Consider the following 17844-nt stretch of genomic DNA (forward strand, 5'->3'; position numbering starts at 1 on the left):
GGAAGTGAAAAAAAATAGGCAGCTAGAGAAAAGGCAAGCTAAATGGTCATTTCTGAACTTAGTCTAATTGCCAAATAGTGCAATTTATTTTTCATTCTATCTGCCACAGGGAATCCAAAAGGCCCTTTAAAAAATAATGAAAGTAATACTATTATATCAAAGAATTTAGTTATGGCTATTATTTCTGTCTTAAGGAGTCCTACCCCAGTCGATAGAGAGGAAAATGGAATTACAGGAAATTACAGATCACTGCTAACAGTTCTTATGATTCCTTTCAATAGTCTGTGGCTATTTTGAACAAATTCACTCATATCTGGAAAGCTTCCTATTCTAAATTTACTATAATACAAAAGAAATAATTCTTTCACCATGAACCTGAAAACCCTTCAAAGAATAATTTTATTGACCAACAACTAACTACAGTATGGAGAAGCTTTGAATGCAGGATGCTGCAGAGAACATCATTGTAAGCTCCGATCAGAGCATCTATTAAGCATGGCATGCTGAAGTACACGTGAAGGACACAAGAAGAATGAAGGAAGGTCCTGCCCTCTAGTGAAAGCACAAAGGCCCTGAGTGGCAGGCATCGTGCCTGTCGCAGCCTTCATGACCAACCTGATGGCTGCAATAAGAAGGGAAAGTGACAAGACAAAAGTTGTTTCTAAAGAAGCCCCTGGAGAACGCCACACCAGTGGCTTCAGTACACACATCTCTGCATCCCTGCAGGGCCTGGGACCCAGCAGGCAGGTTGAAAAGCAGATATGTTGGCTGCATAGGTAGAAATGGGAAAAATAAGGGAGGGATGAGTAAATGTGGCGGTGAGAAGGGGACAGAGAGACAGAGAGAAAAGAGAGAGAGGCAGAGATAGAGTGTGACAACAAGAAACACAGACTGATTGGGAGAGGGGAAGGGGAAGAGGAGAAGGAGGGAGAGGAGGAGGGGAGAGAGGGATGGGGTGGAAGGGAGGGAAGGAGGGAGGAGGGAGAGTCCTCTCAGGGGTCTGGAAACCACCAGGCTGAAGTTATCAACTCTCTCCCTGAGAATCCTAATGTGCAGTAGTGGCATTTGCCCAGTAGAGGGAACTCTTTGCATAGTTAAGTCTTAATGTCCTTGAGGCTGAGCAGACTGGACAAACCAGCCTTTCTAGCTCTAGAAACATTTTCTCAGCAAGGCATTGTCTTAGCTGGCTCCCATTGCCTCACATCTCAAGCTGCCAGGATCTCTGAGGCTGGTATTTCTAGCTAACACAGGTAGAATCTTTTGGCTCTAGCCTTCCATCCCCAACCTTGATTTTCCGCTACAGATGCTGGGGTGTCCTGAAAGTAAGCTTGCCAGCCCTCCAGCACCCCCTGACCCACAGGTTAACACTCTTGCCTTTTCCTCACCGGGACCGTGCCTGGCCCACTGGACCTGCAATGAAGATAGTTGAGTGAGTGACTAAAGTGGGCAAGCTTCCAGAAAGGCTTTGGAGAGCAGAATCACTAGATGGAAACAATAATCTCTCTTCCCTTTTCAAGGTTTATCCCTGGTAACGAGCTATTTCCATCTCTGCACCCATGCTTCCTTAGCTCTGATGATGGATAGCTCACGAAAGACGGTGTATCAGAGTCCCATGTTTCCAGACGTTTTCCTGTGGTGCAGCAGACAGGCAGTTAGCAAAGGCTTGGAGAAATTCCTGCCCTGAATTTTTACACCTGTACCCGCAAGATCACAGTTGAGAAGGGTTAAGTATCTTAACCCTACCATACCCTAGCAAATAAAGACAAGGACTCTGGTACGCTCAGAGGAGGATATTTTACATAGAACATTCTATAAGAGTTCTAGGGATTGTGGTGGACATACACATACTCACACTCACACACACACACTCACACTGGGATACATCCCCTCTCATTACCAACATTCTGACAGCCGTTCCTCCAGACCAGTGGTTTTATACTTTGGATGAATATCAAAATCATTCAGGAAGATTTAAAACCTTATATTGTTTCCCAGGCCAAATTAAATCAGAATCTTAGAAAAATTAAATCAGAATCTCTACAAGTGAGCCTGGGGCCCTAAGGAATTTAACTGTAGCCAAGCCTGAGCTGTGTCATGTAGACACAAAGAAAGGACAGCTGCACAGCCATGGGCCACAGGACTTTGGCCTGACATGAAACTCCGAGGTAGAAACACAGAGTATTTTCATAGTTCATCAGGTAGGCAGTTACCGAAATCATCAATTTCTCAAAATACAGACTTTTGTATCCAGCTCTTGTACATGAGTAGGTGTAAAATCAATGTTTAGAGTTGTTAGCTATTTACCTGAACCCCAACAGAGTCAACAAATAGGGGTTCTATCTTTGGTACAACCTGGAATGAGGAAGCCGCATATGCATCCCACAGGGTGTATGTTGGACACAGAATTGTGGGACCATCCTGGCCCCGGGTGGAAGAGAGCTGCCACAGACTTATTCTGACCTTAAGGGCCTTGGTTCATCTTCCCTCCCCATCTCTGAGACTCAGACACCTTCTCCAAGAACCAGAAGAACGATGTCAGAGAGCTGCAAGGATCGATTTAACAACAGTAGGGAGTCTTTGTAAGTTATGAGTGAATATGACATTGAAAAGGATTGTTACCACCAAATACATTGCTTCAACTGTGAGACAGGCAGGGAATCTAGGAACTGATGAAATCAGCACTCATGGCTTAGGCTTGTGTTTGTTGTGCAGATTTTCATTTAAAAGTGGGTATCATACAAAGATAACTATGGCTGGCTCCAGTTTTCCTTTGGTAGCAGATCAATGAAATTATGTCAACAGTGGAAGTTTAATGACAAGACATAGACAAGTGAATATAGTGTGACCTAGGAACAATCAAGAGAAATATAGTGTGAGAGGAAGGAAGGCAAGAAGGCAGGAATGCAGGAAGGCAGGCAGGCCTCATGGAGGCCAAGGATGGCTCTCTCCTGCCACACTTGGCACGGCCCCACAGGAAGCAGGTGAGCCTTCATCTCAAGCATCAGAACTCCAACCATGCCACATCTACACACAAGGAACAGCCAATGAGCAATTCAAGAATGTTCTAGATGATTCTCCAGATTGGGCATCTGAGCTCCCTTCTCCCAAATCCTATGTGATATCATACACTGAATGCAAGGGTCTGAGAAGACAGGACATTGAGAAGACACAGGCCTTGTGATACCTTAGAGAACCCGCTCATCAGTGCGTGGGGACTCAAGAAGGAGCTGGAGGTGAACCAGAGGAGGCTGTCAGCAGACAGATCTGTCGGACCTTGATCTGCAACTTCTCAGCCTCCAGAACTATGAAGTCATTTTCATACCATATTAAACCTCCCAGTCTATGATGCTTTGCTTTAGCAACTGGAAAAGGCTAAAAACAGTTGCAGTAAAATAAAGATATTTGTTATCAAGTCTGCAGGGCCTTTGGTCTCCTTGTATTTTAAAGATCCTGTGCTTTTCTTCTTTGCTTGTATGTATTTTAATAGAAGTAATACATTGTGAAGGCCAGTCAACTTTCTGATACTATAATTAAATGAAAGACTGTAAGTCTATTTAGAAAATAAGGTAAGCTTTATCCTTGAAATCTAATTATCTAGTACTAAAAGAGAAATACGGTACAGACATATAAATCAGATCTAACTTAATTCCCAGAAATAATGAGCAAATAAAATAAAAATTACAACTCTACAGAAGGAATTGGCCAGATAAACATGAAAGAGATTCTCATTTATACAAAGACACATGTTTTTAGCCACGGTGGAGACATTCAGCCTCTCCCTCTTCCGAATAAGGAAGAAGCTCCAAGGTTGAGAAATGTCTTACCCACTTTATTCCTTTTGCAACATCCTGCATAATGTTTCTCAGTATAAACTGCCTGGTAGAATTTTCTGGTGAACATTAGTCAAGCAGGAAGATGGATAGACAGACAGACACAATAAAACTAAGTCCCTACTTGGGGTTTAAGGGACTAACATGCATTTTTTTTAACTCTGCCATGTGACTTATCTCAGCCACTTTCTCAGATGACTTTAAAGAGGGTGGTAACGGAATAATGAATAGGAAACAGAAATTCTGGGCTCAAACTCAGGCTCAGATCTAAGGTGGAAAGTGACTTTGGGAAGACAAGAATGTGACTAGATGCAAACATCCTTACTGACAAAATAACAACCATCTCCTCTCGACCATCTGCACCGTGAGAGCTCCATATCTGTGCCCTGTGTTCTGTGCACCCACACTGCAGCAAATAGAGGACAAGGGCTTGGCACAATTGTGTTACAAGTGGATAATCTTGAACAAGTCATTTAACGTCTTCATTTTCCCATCTACCAGTGAGGATCAAATGAGACCTTTTCCTCAATATTTTTATTCTGTTTGAGCTGCTGTACAAAGGAGTTGCCATTCGACAAAGCAGTTTCTGAACACTCTTGATCCTTATCACCCTTTGCAATGTTCTCGCTCCCCTTCCAGCCCCACTGCTTCCCTCACGCTTCCTAATTTTTAGGTTATCTATTGAATTGTTGACATTTAGCAAAGCAATTAATGTATATAACGAATCTTGATCTGTGCTGTTCCCAAAGGATCTTTTTGTCAGTTATGGGGCCTGGAAGCTGTCCCGAGCCTCTTTATGCTGCAGGCTAGCACTCCAGCACTTGAGAGCCACAGCATCACTTCCAGTTTCTGAGTGGTTCATTGGAAATAAGGGGACTCATGGGGACTCTTCTGCCAGCCTTCACTTCTTCTAGTCACCTACGAGAACATGGCAGTACTCACAATGGAGAGAAGCCCTGGCGATGTAAGCAACGTGATAGATCCTTCACTCTTCCCAGTGTCCTTCGGAGCCATAAAAGAAGAACACACACTTGATGAGATGCCCCAGGAATGTAAGCCATGTGAAAAGGCCTCCGTCAGCGCCTGTGCCCTTCAAAGCCATGAAAGAACTCACCTTACGGATGTACACACTACGAGAACACCTTCGTTCATCCGAGACCTCTAGAACTTTCACTAGAGAGAATGTCATTGATGTAGGACATACGGGAATGCCTTTCCTTCTGTCCAACAGCCTTTAAACGCATGAAGAAATCACACTAGAAAGAACCTTAATCTGTGTAATCATGTTAGCATTTTAGAATCTCCTAAAGGCCTAGTACAGTACAATCTGATATAAATCTTCATTCTCCAAACTTGTACAACAGATGATCTGTGCAGACCTATTTCCATCCCTCCACCCTGAGGCTCACAGAGAAAATCCACAGCTCCTGGCCCAACATTCTGATCATTGTAGATTCCCTATGCATGGCTAATGGCCAACTCAGTCGATGAATGGATGTTATCAACATAACTTAACCAAACGTATCTGGAAATGACCTGAGCAGTGATGTGACTCAAGTTCCAGTACATTTGGGACTGGGGAGATACGGTCCCTAATTGGGACCAGGCAAGGGAGTCTGGACACTGGAAGAATTATGGAGATTTGGCATTGCAAGAAGGACAGTTTATCCCCACATCAAAAATAGAAGCAAAGCAACGAGTAAACTAAAAGAAAAAGTCCTCTGAGAAGAGAACTGTGAACGGAAAAGGTAATAATGGGATCAAGAATGGCTCATGGTGTTTCTAACTCTTTCACTGGATTCCAGGGACGCAATCTGTATTCTTTGGCATGTGTGGCCAAGAAATTATCCCTGAGAAATACTCATGGGCAGTCATTTATTCTAGTAGACAGTGGTTTATCCATTTAAGAATATATTTTGGCGCCCTAGAGTTTGGCCTAGTGGTAGAGTGCTGGCCTAGCATGCACAAAGACCGTGGTTCCATTCCTCGGTGCCACATACATAGAAAAGCGGGAAGTGGTGCTGTGGTTCCAGTGGTAAAGCTCTAACCTTGACAAAACTCAAGGACAGTGCTCAGGCCCTGAGTTCAAGCCCCAGGACAGGCCAAAAAGGGAAAAAAAGAATGTATTTTTCTCTTGTTTTAAGTACTAAAGATGAAGTCCAGGTGTTCACCCATTTGAGCCACACACCCCAACACTTTTGTGAGTTTTTTTGTTTTGTTTTGTTTTTGCCAATCCTGGGCTTGGGCTCAGGGCTTGAGCACTGTCCTTGGATTTTCTCAAGGCTAGTGCTCTCCCACTTGAGCCTCAGCACCACTTCCGGCTTTTTGCTATGTATGTGGTACCGAGGAATCGAACCCGGGTCTTCATGCATGCTAGGCAAGCACTTTAACCACTAGACCAAACTCCCGGCCCCTTTTTGTGAGTTTTTCAATGTTATTTTTCAGATAACTTTTACCTGTGTTGGCCTCAAATTCACTGTCTTACTTCCTTCACTTCCTGAGAAGCGGAGATTACAGGCATGTATCACCACACCTAGAAAATGGTTACGTTTAATCCACATGTGGATCCTTCTCTTGACAGGATGTTTTTTTGGCCACTCCTGGGTCTTGAACTCAGTGTCTAGGATCTGTCTCTGAACTTCTTTTGCTCAAGGCTAGCACTCTGTCACTTGAGCCACAGCACCACTTCTGGCTTTCTCTGCATATGTGGTACTGTGGAATGGAACCCAGGGCTTCATGCATGCTAGGCAAGCACTCTACCACTAGGCCATGCTCCCAACCCTTGATAGACGATTTTGAGCAAGTAAGTGACTTTCATTTACCTAGAACCACTTAGTTGCCATTATGTCCAGATTCCATTCATTTCTCAGAAGAACTTTCCCTTCCTCAGATTCTACCATTGTCTTCCGTTGATCGGAGGGCTGTCCATCAAGTGTTAATGGAAACTGGGAGCCAGGACTGGCTTCCTGTATCTGCTCGCTAATGCTGGAAGCTATTATTTACCCACCCTCTCAAGATCAAAAGAAAATACTCTCATAAATTTGGCTCAAATGAAGCACAGTCGCTGACAATTACTCTGATTTCTTTCAAATTCTTTTGGAGATAGAAAATGTGATGTAAATACTCTTCTTTAAAAAAAATGGCACATGACACAATTGCTATTTTTATTACCTGTCTAACAAGAACCCTCCCACATTTTTCTAAAATAACCCAGTGCCAAACCAAGAAGCAATCCCCCACTATATGGGATTTCAGGGGCAGGGCAGGGTTTGACCCCATTAGGGCTGTCCTCACCCACCCAGACTGGGCAGATTGCTGGAAGGAAAGTGCTAGTTTGCAAGGCCTTCCTTCTCAGACCAGCTCTCCAACTGGCAGCTGAGCCACTCCCACGGCAAGCCCAGCAGTATCAGCCACTGCAGGACTCTCTTCCTGCTCTCCCTCTCCATGCAAAGCCACACAAAGTAGATTCAGCAGAGGACTGAAAGGGAAGCTCGAGAAAGGAAAGTCAAAAGCAGGGAGGAGAGCCTCGCAAATACAGTAGATGGCTTTGCTGGAACCTCGAGATAAAGATTTCATTTGAAGAGCCAAAAAAGTCCAAATCAACTGCCTTGTGCATATTAATCAGAAGAAATCAGTGTGGGGGAGGGGGAGCAGTGTCCCGCTCTTTTTTTCCCATATATTTTAAGCGTAATTAATTAAAGGGTTACATTATATTCACCAGATAGAAGATGCATTAATTCACATACATTGATTCCCTTTCTCATGTCTTGGTCCCCTTTTCCCTCCCCTCCACCCCTGCCCCTCATCTTATTTCCCCCTTCCCTATCCTATTTCAAATAACCAAATAAGCATATATACAATATATCAGTTAACAAGGTGAAATACTGTAACAATATGAGATAGCTAAGGGACAGCAATAGAGCAGTGTCCCATTCTTAACCTCTCTTTACTATTTTAACCACCTGCTCACCAAACATTGATTGTCCATTAGCTAGGTATGTAAAATACCATCTTCTACAGTCATGCTGCCTTTGTTCCCACTGAAACTTGCACAGCCTTCACAAATCTTGGGAATAAGCAAACACACAGAAGGAAGCCCAGGGTTCCAGCACAAGGCACACAGCTGGAAATCACTCTTCCTGGACCTTGTGGACATCTTCTGAATTGCCTGACCTACGCCCTGGACTCTGGAAAGACTTCCCAAGAGGATTCTGAACACAAGCCCCTAGCAATCCAAGACAAAACTGCAGAACCCTCTCCCTCTCCCTCTCTCTCCCCTTCTGTCCCTCTTTCCCTCCCTCCCCTCTCTCTAATTGCATTTATTTCAATGTGTCTATTTATAGAGAATGTGTGGTACTTGATATTATTCTATACACTAGTCAAGGCAGAAAAGTTGTAGGAAGGTAAATTGACATGGGGGAAGTCTTTGCCTCTAAGGATCTTCAAGTCCTACCACAAGAACAGAATGTATTCACATGTGATACAAAATAATAGGAGCCATGTTGTATATACCTACTGCTGATGGCCTCACAGAAGAGGTGAGAGTAGGCTGTGAGACAGAGGCTGTGGGAGAGAGCGGCTGTGAGATACAAGGTAACATATGTTTGTGAGTAGGTAGAGTTGTCCTCTAGTGGACAGAATTTTGGCTAGGTAGTGAATGATGGAAGGAGAATTCAGAGAAAGCAGAATCAAGCACGGTGGCCCTGGGTCCAGTCCACTCATGAATCCCTCAGTTCTGAGCTCAGAGGAGCTCGTCACACAGACACAGCGCCACACCCAGCTCTACCATTACACACCCTTTGGGTTTGGCTAAGCTGGGACGCCATCTGCACGTCTCTATTTCCTATGTAGCGTCAGAATGCACTTTGTGTAGGACTAGAGGGACCGTAACCCCGCTGTGCACTCTGCTAGCTCACTGGCCATGCCGGAAGTGTTCGTCCAATCCATTCTCAATGGGGTCTGTCCATCCTACTCTCAGCCTACAAGCAATAGGGCTGCAGCTGCCCCTCATAGTGACAGCACCAGCCAGTTCCCCGTGCAGGCACATTCCCTGTGCTATCAGTGGAGAAGCAGGAATTAGGCGTGCTCCCCCAGGTCTGGGCAGGCTTTGTATAATCCTCCTTCTGTAAGTTGGAGTATGAGTTTGATTGAAGTCACTCCCTTAGCATATAGCAAAGAACCAACTTCCAAGCCCCAAGCACCAGCACAAAGTAGAGCAGGCCAAACCCCAAAGAGTATAGGAAAGAGCACACTTCGCGTTCTCTGGGTTATTGTAAGATTGGATCTCCAATTACATTGGCCTGATCTTCTCAACTAACGCAAAATACCAGGCATTCTTTGAAGACCCCATCTCATTAGGATAAAGCAGATAGTGTACCCCGAGTGACAGAGGAGCAAATTAAAGCCCTGGATAACTCAAAGTCACTCAGCCTGCCGGGGTCCTCTGGCTGCCTGGCTCCCTGGCTCTCAGGGCTCTAGTCTTGGCATCTGATGACTTTGTCACTTCTTGTTGCAGAGATTGTGCACACAGAAATGTTTATACTTAGGTGCTGGTGCAAGTGTAATGGGAGTGGATTTTTATATGTCAAGTATAAAAATACCATGCTAGATTTGAAATTAACCAGTACATCACAATTATTGCTTCTAACATGGGTTTTGACTGTCAGATTGCAAAGAGCACCAAAAGATAGAATTGCAAAACAGACTTCTGGAATTTGGGGTAGAGATGTTTGACGCTGAGAGTAATTTACACCTGTAATGTAATTAAAAACGGAGGTAATTTGCATTCAGACTTGCACATTACACTGCCTTTTTCTGATTATAAGATGTTTAAAAAAAAAAGCTCTGGGAAACGTGTGGTAGTGTCTGAGTGCTCTGACAATTGGTGTTTTAGATAAGCGATATTGAAACAGAGAGCTTTCTAATCCCTTTCTGAAGCCTTAGCAGTTTGCCAAGAAAATAATGAGCTGTCTGTCAGATATTTTAATATGAAACATGCTGTGATAAATAACTGTTTTCACCCACACTATTTCTACTGAAGTATATAATTTCTCTCTGATTCTCACCTATTGATAGGATCTCTATAAATAAAAGACTTGAAAGGCATAAACCTAAGAATTTGAAAGGGATAAGAATTCAAGTGTCCAATGAACCAACAGATTAGGACTTAAAGTTGTCTAAAAAGCATTCACAGATTATAGAGAACACCAGTTTGTAGAGAAAAGACAACTAGACTTGGAATGGAGCTCTTCTCACTACCTAAAAGTCCTCAACCAGGGCACACCAGACTCTGGGATTGTAGGCCCATACCAGGCTCCGTACCTCACCCCATAAAGATGGGCTGTCATCTGAGCCATGTTGATTTGTGGTTTGTCAAATGGCTCACCAGTGACCCTCTGCTGTCCCTATGGCCCGGCCTTGCACACAGGCCCCCTGTATGCCATCCACCTCAGCTCTCTGCCTTTCTTCTGTTCCTCACCTCCCCTTCTCCCTACTTACTCGTGACTCACCTCAAAGAACACCTCTTCTAGAAAGGCCTCTGTAAAGATCTTCCCTCCTTGTCACCAGTGGGCTTAGTTGTCCCTCCCCTGTGCTCCTATTTCACGTTGTTTCTCTCCAGCCATGCTGTGCTCCTACCTCTCGCCCACAATACCCAACAGTGCCTGATTCTGGAAAAACCAAGTGATACCTGGAGGAACGTTTGAGGACAAGAGGGATCAACTTCATTTGTGTACTTGCACAACCAATATTCATAACACATCCACCACCAAAAAAGAACATATGTATATGTATACATACATATATGCATGGTAATGTTGAATGCAAGCACGTACACACATATACACCATATATCTTATGTTATATATGGTATTAAATATGTAATATTTTTACTGTATGACTATAAAATTATAGACAGTTATAATGACTTGGTTGCACTACTTAGCATTTTGAGGTTAGTTAGTGTGTTGGGACATTAATTGATTGGCAGCAGGAAAACCTAACCACATCACAAATTATAAGATGGAATTCATGCCAGGAAAATATGGGAAGGACTTGGGTAGCTGGTGATCGCCTGGAATCTGGTCCTAGGAGCTCTGCAGAGGCTGTGGAATGGGATGTAGGATCTTTTATAAATGCTCAGGGCCTAGCAGTGCCTAATGGCGGCCTGCGGGCGAAGACACACATGTGACTCAGAGGGTGCCTCATGCTTGGGAGCCTAGGAGATGTGGAGGTTCCAGCGTCTGCTGAGCACAGCAGAAAGATGAGGGCCACTGTGGACACTACAGGACCCCGGAGAAAGTAACCCAACCAAATGAGTCAGCACAGCTAAGGAAGGGCTGGCTCATTAGGCCTCCAGCTCCTCAGCTCTTTAGGTAAGGCAGGAACCCACTGACACCATGACTAACACAGGACGCAGAGCTCTTTTTTCCAAAGTCAACTTTTGCTCAAGAAGAATGAAACACAGCTCTCTTTTATTACTATGTCTGACAAGGCAGAAGCCGAAGCCAGTTTCTACAAATGAAAATAAGGGTGAGGCAGAGCACTTTTTCCCCCATAAATAACAAAGAAAAATAGATTAAGACTGACTTGTCTCCCAGCAATCTATATAAATGCAGTACACAACCCTGATTTTAGTGTATAAAATAGATGATCCAGAAGACTCACTTAAGATTATTTGTGGCTGTCTCTTTGCCAAACACCCCATTGTAGAACTCCACTAATGAAAGTTGTGGGCCAAGCTATTTCCATGGCCAACATTCAAATGCTTATTACTAGTTATTTCCAAGGAGATTTGCTTCAAAGAGTTTGACATCTACCAAAAAAGTACTTTATAGATGTGGTTAAAAGATTTTCCTTTGAATTTTAATATATATATGGATGGATACATAAGTGATATGCTGATAAATGAATGTGGTGTATACATTAAAATCTTCTCAGAAACTAAACTGCATGCAAATGTTAATGACAGACCTCAGATAAAATAACAGATACATAACTGAAGATATAAAATAAGAGGTATATAGCTGAGGATATTTCTTACAGTTTATGGAATAGAGTGGCTGGACAAAATGCCCCACAGCTCCAGATTACATAGAAAAGTAAGTCAGGATAAAATATAACAAAAATAAATAACACGGTTGCTATAGTTCTGTTTTGTTTTTTTAATCTCAGGAGCTTTTAGGGATCTTTTCTTAAAGAAGAAAATAATTGGTGAAAACTTGTCTAGAACACAGATCTCATACCATACAGTTCCACATTTACTTATACTGTAGTTAATAAAATCACAAACCAAGAAAGTCTGTTCATCAGACAGGATGTCCAAGTGCTTTATTTTTTTCATATAAAAATGAAAATATTCAGTAAAAGCTACATAGAATGTTTAGGTCTTCAACATGGCACACAGATAAATAAACAATGACCGTAACATGAGCTCTTTTTAAGATGGACAGCATGACCGTCTGGTAACCATGACAGGGTTCCTTTCCAAAGTCCAACTCCTCAGCTCCTGGGTTCACTTCTCCATGTTCCCACTGCATGGGCTCTTTACCCTCTGTCCCTCTGTCGCTCTTTCTGTCACACAGGGAGAACACTAGAGCCACTTCAGATCATTGTTGTGAATAATCCAATGAGATAACCCAGCAAAGGTGTGGCCTAGATCCTAGACACAGTTAGTACTCCTAAGTACTCACCTGTCATTAACAGAACATGATCTCTTCTCAGTTGGCTTTCGTGCTGACTGAGACTGGATTTGATACTCTCATAAAAAGGATTCTTATTTTCTACTGTTTACACTGGTGTCAGAAGATGTGAGCTCTGACCCCAACTCCACGCTTGTCAGATCCTCAGCCTTAAACAAATCTCTTAATCCAATGAATGAACTGTAAAATGAGACTAATAACGTGTGTTCCGTGTTGTCTGTCCTCAGACAAGAGCAGCATGGCTTTATTTTGTTTCACTTTTTTTTTTGTTTCACAGGTAAAATTCTTATTGTGATAATGATGATGCTGACTTTGCAGTTCAGGGTAGCCGTGTATGGGAAGGTACAGAGAGTTCAGGCCTGATCAGGCCAGGTTACAGGTTAGTCTTTACTCTGACAGCACCACAATTCTCCAACTTCACAGCCACCATCATCCCAACAAACAGTGAGAGAGAAAGACAGACCAAAAAAAAAAAAAGAGAGAGACAAGAAATGCCTGTTAAACCCATTTAAGCTCTTCTGATGAAAGATTATTATTGTTATTAGTTATCAGTTGCTATAGTTCTATTTTTTAATCTCAGGAGCTTTTAAGGATCTTTTCTTAAAGTAGAAAATAATTGGTGAATACTTGTCTAGAACACAGATCTTATGCCATACAGTACCACATTCTTTCTACCAAGGATTATTTATTTCATAAAAATGAGACAGGACATTATACAAACAGGAAGATCCCATCTGTATTTAAATTAATAAGGAAAAAAGCCACAGGAAAGTATTTATTGCCTTTTTGTGTTTGCCGTATTTCTCATTTGTAACAAAGAAAAATGAATAAAATATCCCAAAATACAAAATATCCCTGGCAATCTAAGGGGAAAATGAGCGGGATGAAGGTAAACCTGTTCTTAGAGGCTTACTAATGATTACTGCTGTTTTCAGAATTGCCAAAAAAATATGAACCAAACAACCCAGGCCTGAGAGAGACAACAAGATTCTTATTAGATAAGAATTTTTGACTTAATATACCTGAGTCAGGTTCTCTTCAGAATGTGAATGTGTGCGTGTGTAAGTGTGTGTGTGTGTGTGTGTGTGTGTGTATGTGTGGATATATATATATATATATATATATATATATATCCACACATACATATGCTGTAAGAGATGCAGTGCTAGGCTGGTGTAAGATTGTATGCAATGCAGAGTTTTAAAAATTCAAGTACAAATCAAGATGAAGCACTTTAGAGGCAAAGCCAATTATCACCAGTTTAAAACATGCCAACAAATAATGAGAGTAGTACTTTGGTGGGGGGGGGGTGTAATGTATCTCCTGACATTTGTCTTCAGAACTTATTTCAGCAAGGCTCTGTGACTTTTTTAAGATTCTAAGTCTTCATCTTCTGGCTCTCACGGAATGAATCCACAGGAGGAGCGAGAAGGCATTACACAGCAAAAAAAAAAAACAAAAACCAGCAAGCTCTGTGAAAGCTGAAAGTGAAATCGTTCCCCACAAAATGTCCCATCACCATTTAGAGAATTTCAAAATTGACTTAAATTAATGTTGGGAACACATACAGATGAAATATTTTAAGCTTCTTTTTTTAAGCTTCTTTTTTTTTCAATTAGCTTCAGAAAAGCAGCAGCTAGCAGAATCATCACACAAAATATGCACTGCCTAAAACATTTGGCAAGAGAGGCAATGTCAGAAGAGGGACACTGAACCAGATGGACTTACTTTAATTAAAAACAAGAAGGACATACATTACGTTCACATCCCAGTTTTCCTGACCAGAAACAACCTTTCTCCCTGAGGATATCTGTTTTCTTTGAAAACGTCTGAAATAATTTTTTAAAGTCATGTCTCTTCTTTAAGTTTGGTCATCAGAGACTCAAATAAATATTCTAGTTTCTTTACCCTTTTGCTCCTGCTGAAGCCGACTGGGTTCCAAGCATCCCACATCAACAATCCTTTCGATACTTAGTAAAGGACAATTCATCATGAATTCTAGAAGAGGATCTCAGGCAAAATGAGCAGACTCAAGACATGACAGCAGGCTGGACAGAAGTACAGATTGTCTCGTCTTAGACTGATCAGCCTAACGATTTGGCAGGGAGCTTTCCTTCCAGAGTCTCTTGCTTGCTGATGCATTCATACATCCCATCCTCTTTGCATTTTGTGTATCATCAATTAAACAAGAAAAAGAAAACAGAAAAGTAAAGAAATATGAAAAGAGAGAAAGTGCCAAACTTTTTATATTTATCTTTATTTTCTGACTCCACAAATAAATAACTTCTGCATCAGATGTTTTCCCAATATCCTTACAAAAACCCTAAGAAAGAAAAAAAACACCTCACTATGTATCTTTTAGCTTCAGAGAGAATATTTGCACTTCAGCAGGGAACACAGAATAGAATTACTTCTGTATTTCTCTACAGAGTGATTCAGAACAGATTCGAGCTTATGAAACAATTCATAGATAATTTCACAAAAACTCTTATATCTGAATCATATGTGTAACTTGCTTCTTTAGAACAAATTACAAAAGTACTGTATTGAACTCAGTTCCACCAAGGCTGTGTACGAGAGACAAATACGTTTCCAGGCTTCATTCTCTATTGTTACTATTTTAGGATTCCTTAGCTTATGTCATTAGGGAGTTAAAAATGTGCATAAACATTTCCTTTCAGGAAAAATATTAAGGTAGAAATGCTCCTCAAAAATATAAGACCAAAAGAATAATGTCTGTTATAGCTTTTTATTTAAAAAAAAAAAGAGGTTAAAAAAAAACCCTAAATGTATGGATGGGTATAACCTTCAAATCACCTTCAGAAAGCACGCCAAAGTAAATCTAATACAAAATGAAATACTTTGCTAAGTGTGAAAATGAAACCATTGTTTCTTTAGCCATGAGAACATTTCTCCTTAATAAAGTGATTGTTTAAATTCCCTGCAATATTCTGCAGGACCTATACTGAACAATGAATAGTTCCGTTGAGACAGACTTCACAATTTTAACTGTAAGCACTAGATCTAGCCTAAGTAATTGGCTGTGATTTTTGTTTGCAGGCAATGCTCTACTACTTCTGTACTCCATTGGAAGCTTAACAATTTTTGAGCTAGTTTAGATACAAGGCAAAACAGGCTAATTGTGAAATTAGACATGTGTTTCCTTGTAAATGTCTCTGCAGAGTCATCTCATTGCCAAAACCCAAAAGAGAAGTCACAACTGAATCTTGCCCGTTAACCATGTGCTTTCACTGCAGAATGCACAGCAAGACACTGCTACGGGGTTCTATATGTTTTAATAAAAGCAGAAAGTCATACACAACCGAGACACAAATGCTGCATAGTTAGCATGTAACACACAAACTGCACGCCTCTGCTAGTCTCCAGTTCCAAAATCCACCACTGTTCAGAGCCAGGAAGCTTGCCTTCTCTTTCTTTATTTGCCCAGGTGAAGCAGACAACTGTGGTTTTTGCAATATTCACAAGTTATCTCCTCTCTCGCTGTGTGTCTGTCTGTCTGTCCATGTTCCCAACCCCAGCCTGCAATGCCACACTTTCATAGTCACAAACTAAAGCTCCCAGGATTAACCCCTTCTTTCTAAAAATGCTGCTTTGAGGGGCCAAGAGAGCTCATACAAAAAGGAAGAAAGAAAGAAAGAAAGAAAGAAAGAAAGAAAGAAAGAAAGAAAGAAAGAAAGAAAGAAAGAAAGAAAGAAAGAAAGGAAGGAAGGAAGGAAGGAAGGAAGGAAGGAAGGAAGGAAGGCAGGCAGGCAGGCAGGCAGGCAGGCAGGCAGGCAGGCATGCAGGCAGGCAGGCAGACTAGAGACTGAGGCCTTTTCTGAGTTCTCACTAATTACTTGGTGCATTGTATTTAACAAAACAGGGACTAGAGAAAGTATGCTGTGAAAAGTAGCTGTTTAAACCTCTCTGCCAAGCTGTGGTCTGTGGTGGCTCACAGCAAGCATTCAACGCTGTAGCTCTCCTGTGCCTGCGTTCCTGCACTGTCCCCTCCAGCTCTGCCCTTCTCTCTGTCTTGAGCCACCGTAAACTTTCTATCCTGAATTACCCCTAAGTATGACTTGGAATAAAGGCACATTGTAAACAGCCAGAAAGAAAGACCCCAGGCAGCAGGAAAGCTATGTAGAAGACTTCTCTAGATAACCATGTTTAAGGACATGGAAGAGCTGTTCCAGATCAGTTATTAAAATCTACGTGGGGGAAATACATCCCGTTTGAAATAAAAATGGCCAACGTGGATTCAAGGAATCTGTTTGGCAACTTTTTAATTAAAGTGGACTCAGACACCCTGACAATCACTTCAGTTAATAAGAAGTACTAAACTGAAAGAGGAGGAAGCAATTGTCCTCAAACGACCATAAACCCTGGTTCCCTGGACAGATTTCAAATTCCCCTTCCCAAGGACCGTCGTTTGACCTTCACAGCTCAGGCCTCCTCTCCTGCCTCTCCACTTCCTGCGTCCATCCTGCCTCTGTCAGAAAGTCTAACTGGGTTTCAAGATTGTCTTGCTGCCCAACTGACTTTCCTGAGCTGCTGCGGCCCTTTCCAAAGCCTGCATCCGGCTCTGTGTGCCAAGCCTGCATTGCAGAGGTCGTGGGGTGGGGGCTGCAGCCTGGCTCCCCAAAAGTCACCGCCGCCGGGCTTCAGCTGCCTTCGCCGCGCGCGCCAGAGGAGGGGGAGTTCTCTCCCCGACCCCACTGACCTCCCCGGCCACCGGCCTGCGGCCCGGACGCCCGGCGCGCGCCCTGGGCGCTGTCCTTGGTGCTGCCCGCGCCATGGAGCCCTCCTCGCACCTTACCTTCTGCCCCGCGGACGCGGCCCGCTTCTCTCCCAGGCCACGCGGGACGGGACTGCAGCCCCCGCGGCCATGCAGGGCACCCACCGCCCGGGCCTGTCCGCGTGTCCCCTTCCCGAAGGCCGCGGGGCGATCGAGCCTCCAAGTCCTTTCCTTTAAAAAAAAAAAAAAAAGAAATGTCTTCTAGCCATAACTCCCTTGGGCTCATCCCTGAGGCTTCAAGATGGGGAGTGGGGGTTCGGGGAGGGGGACCTGGGGGCCGGGGGGAGGGTGGGGAGGGGACAGAATGCCAGGAAGAGGCCCCCGGGGAGGGCAGGGGCCGCGGGGTAACGGGAGGGGGCGCGCCCACAGGGAGAAGCGATTAAACACGGGAGTGGGCCACTGCCACAGCACAAAGTCAGGGGCGGTGGGGCCGGGGACGAGGGGGACCCGGGGCGCACGCGGAGGCGGCGAGCGTAGAGTGACTAGACAAAGAAAGGGCGTGGGGCGCCGCGGGGCCGGG

The sequence above is a fragment of the Megascapheus bottae genome, chromosome 20, assembly GCF_031878675.1.
Source record: "Megascapheus bottae isolate mThoBot1 chromosome 20, mThoBot2.hap1, whole genome shotgun sequence".
NCBI lineage: Eukaryota > Metazoa > Chordata > Mammalia > Rodentia > Geomyidae > Megascapheus > Megascapheus bottae.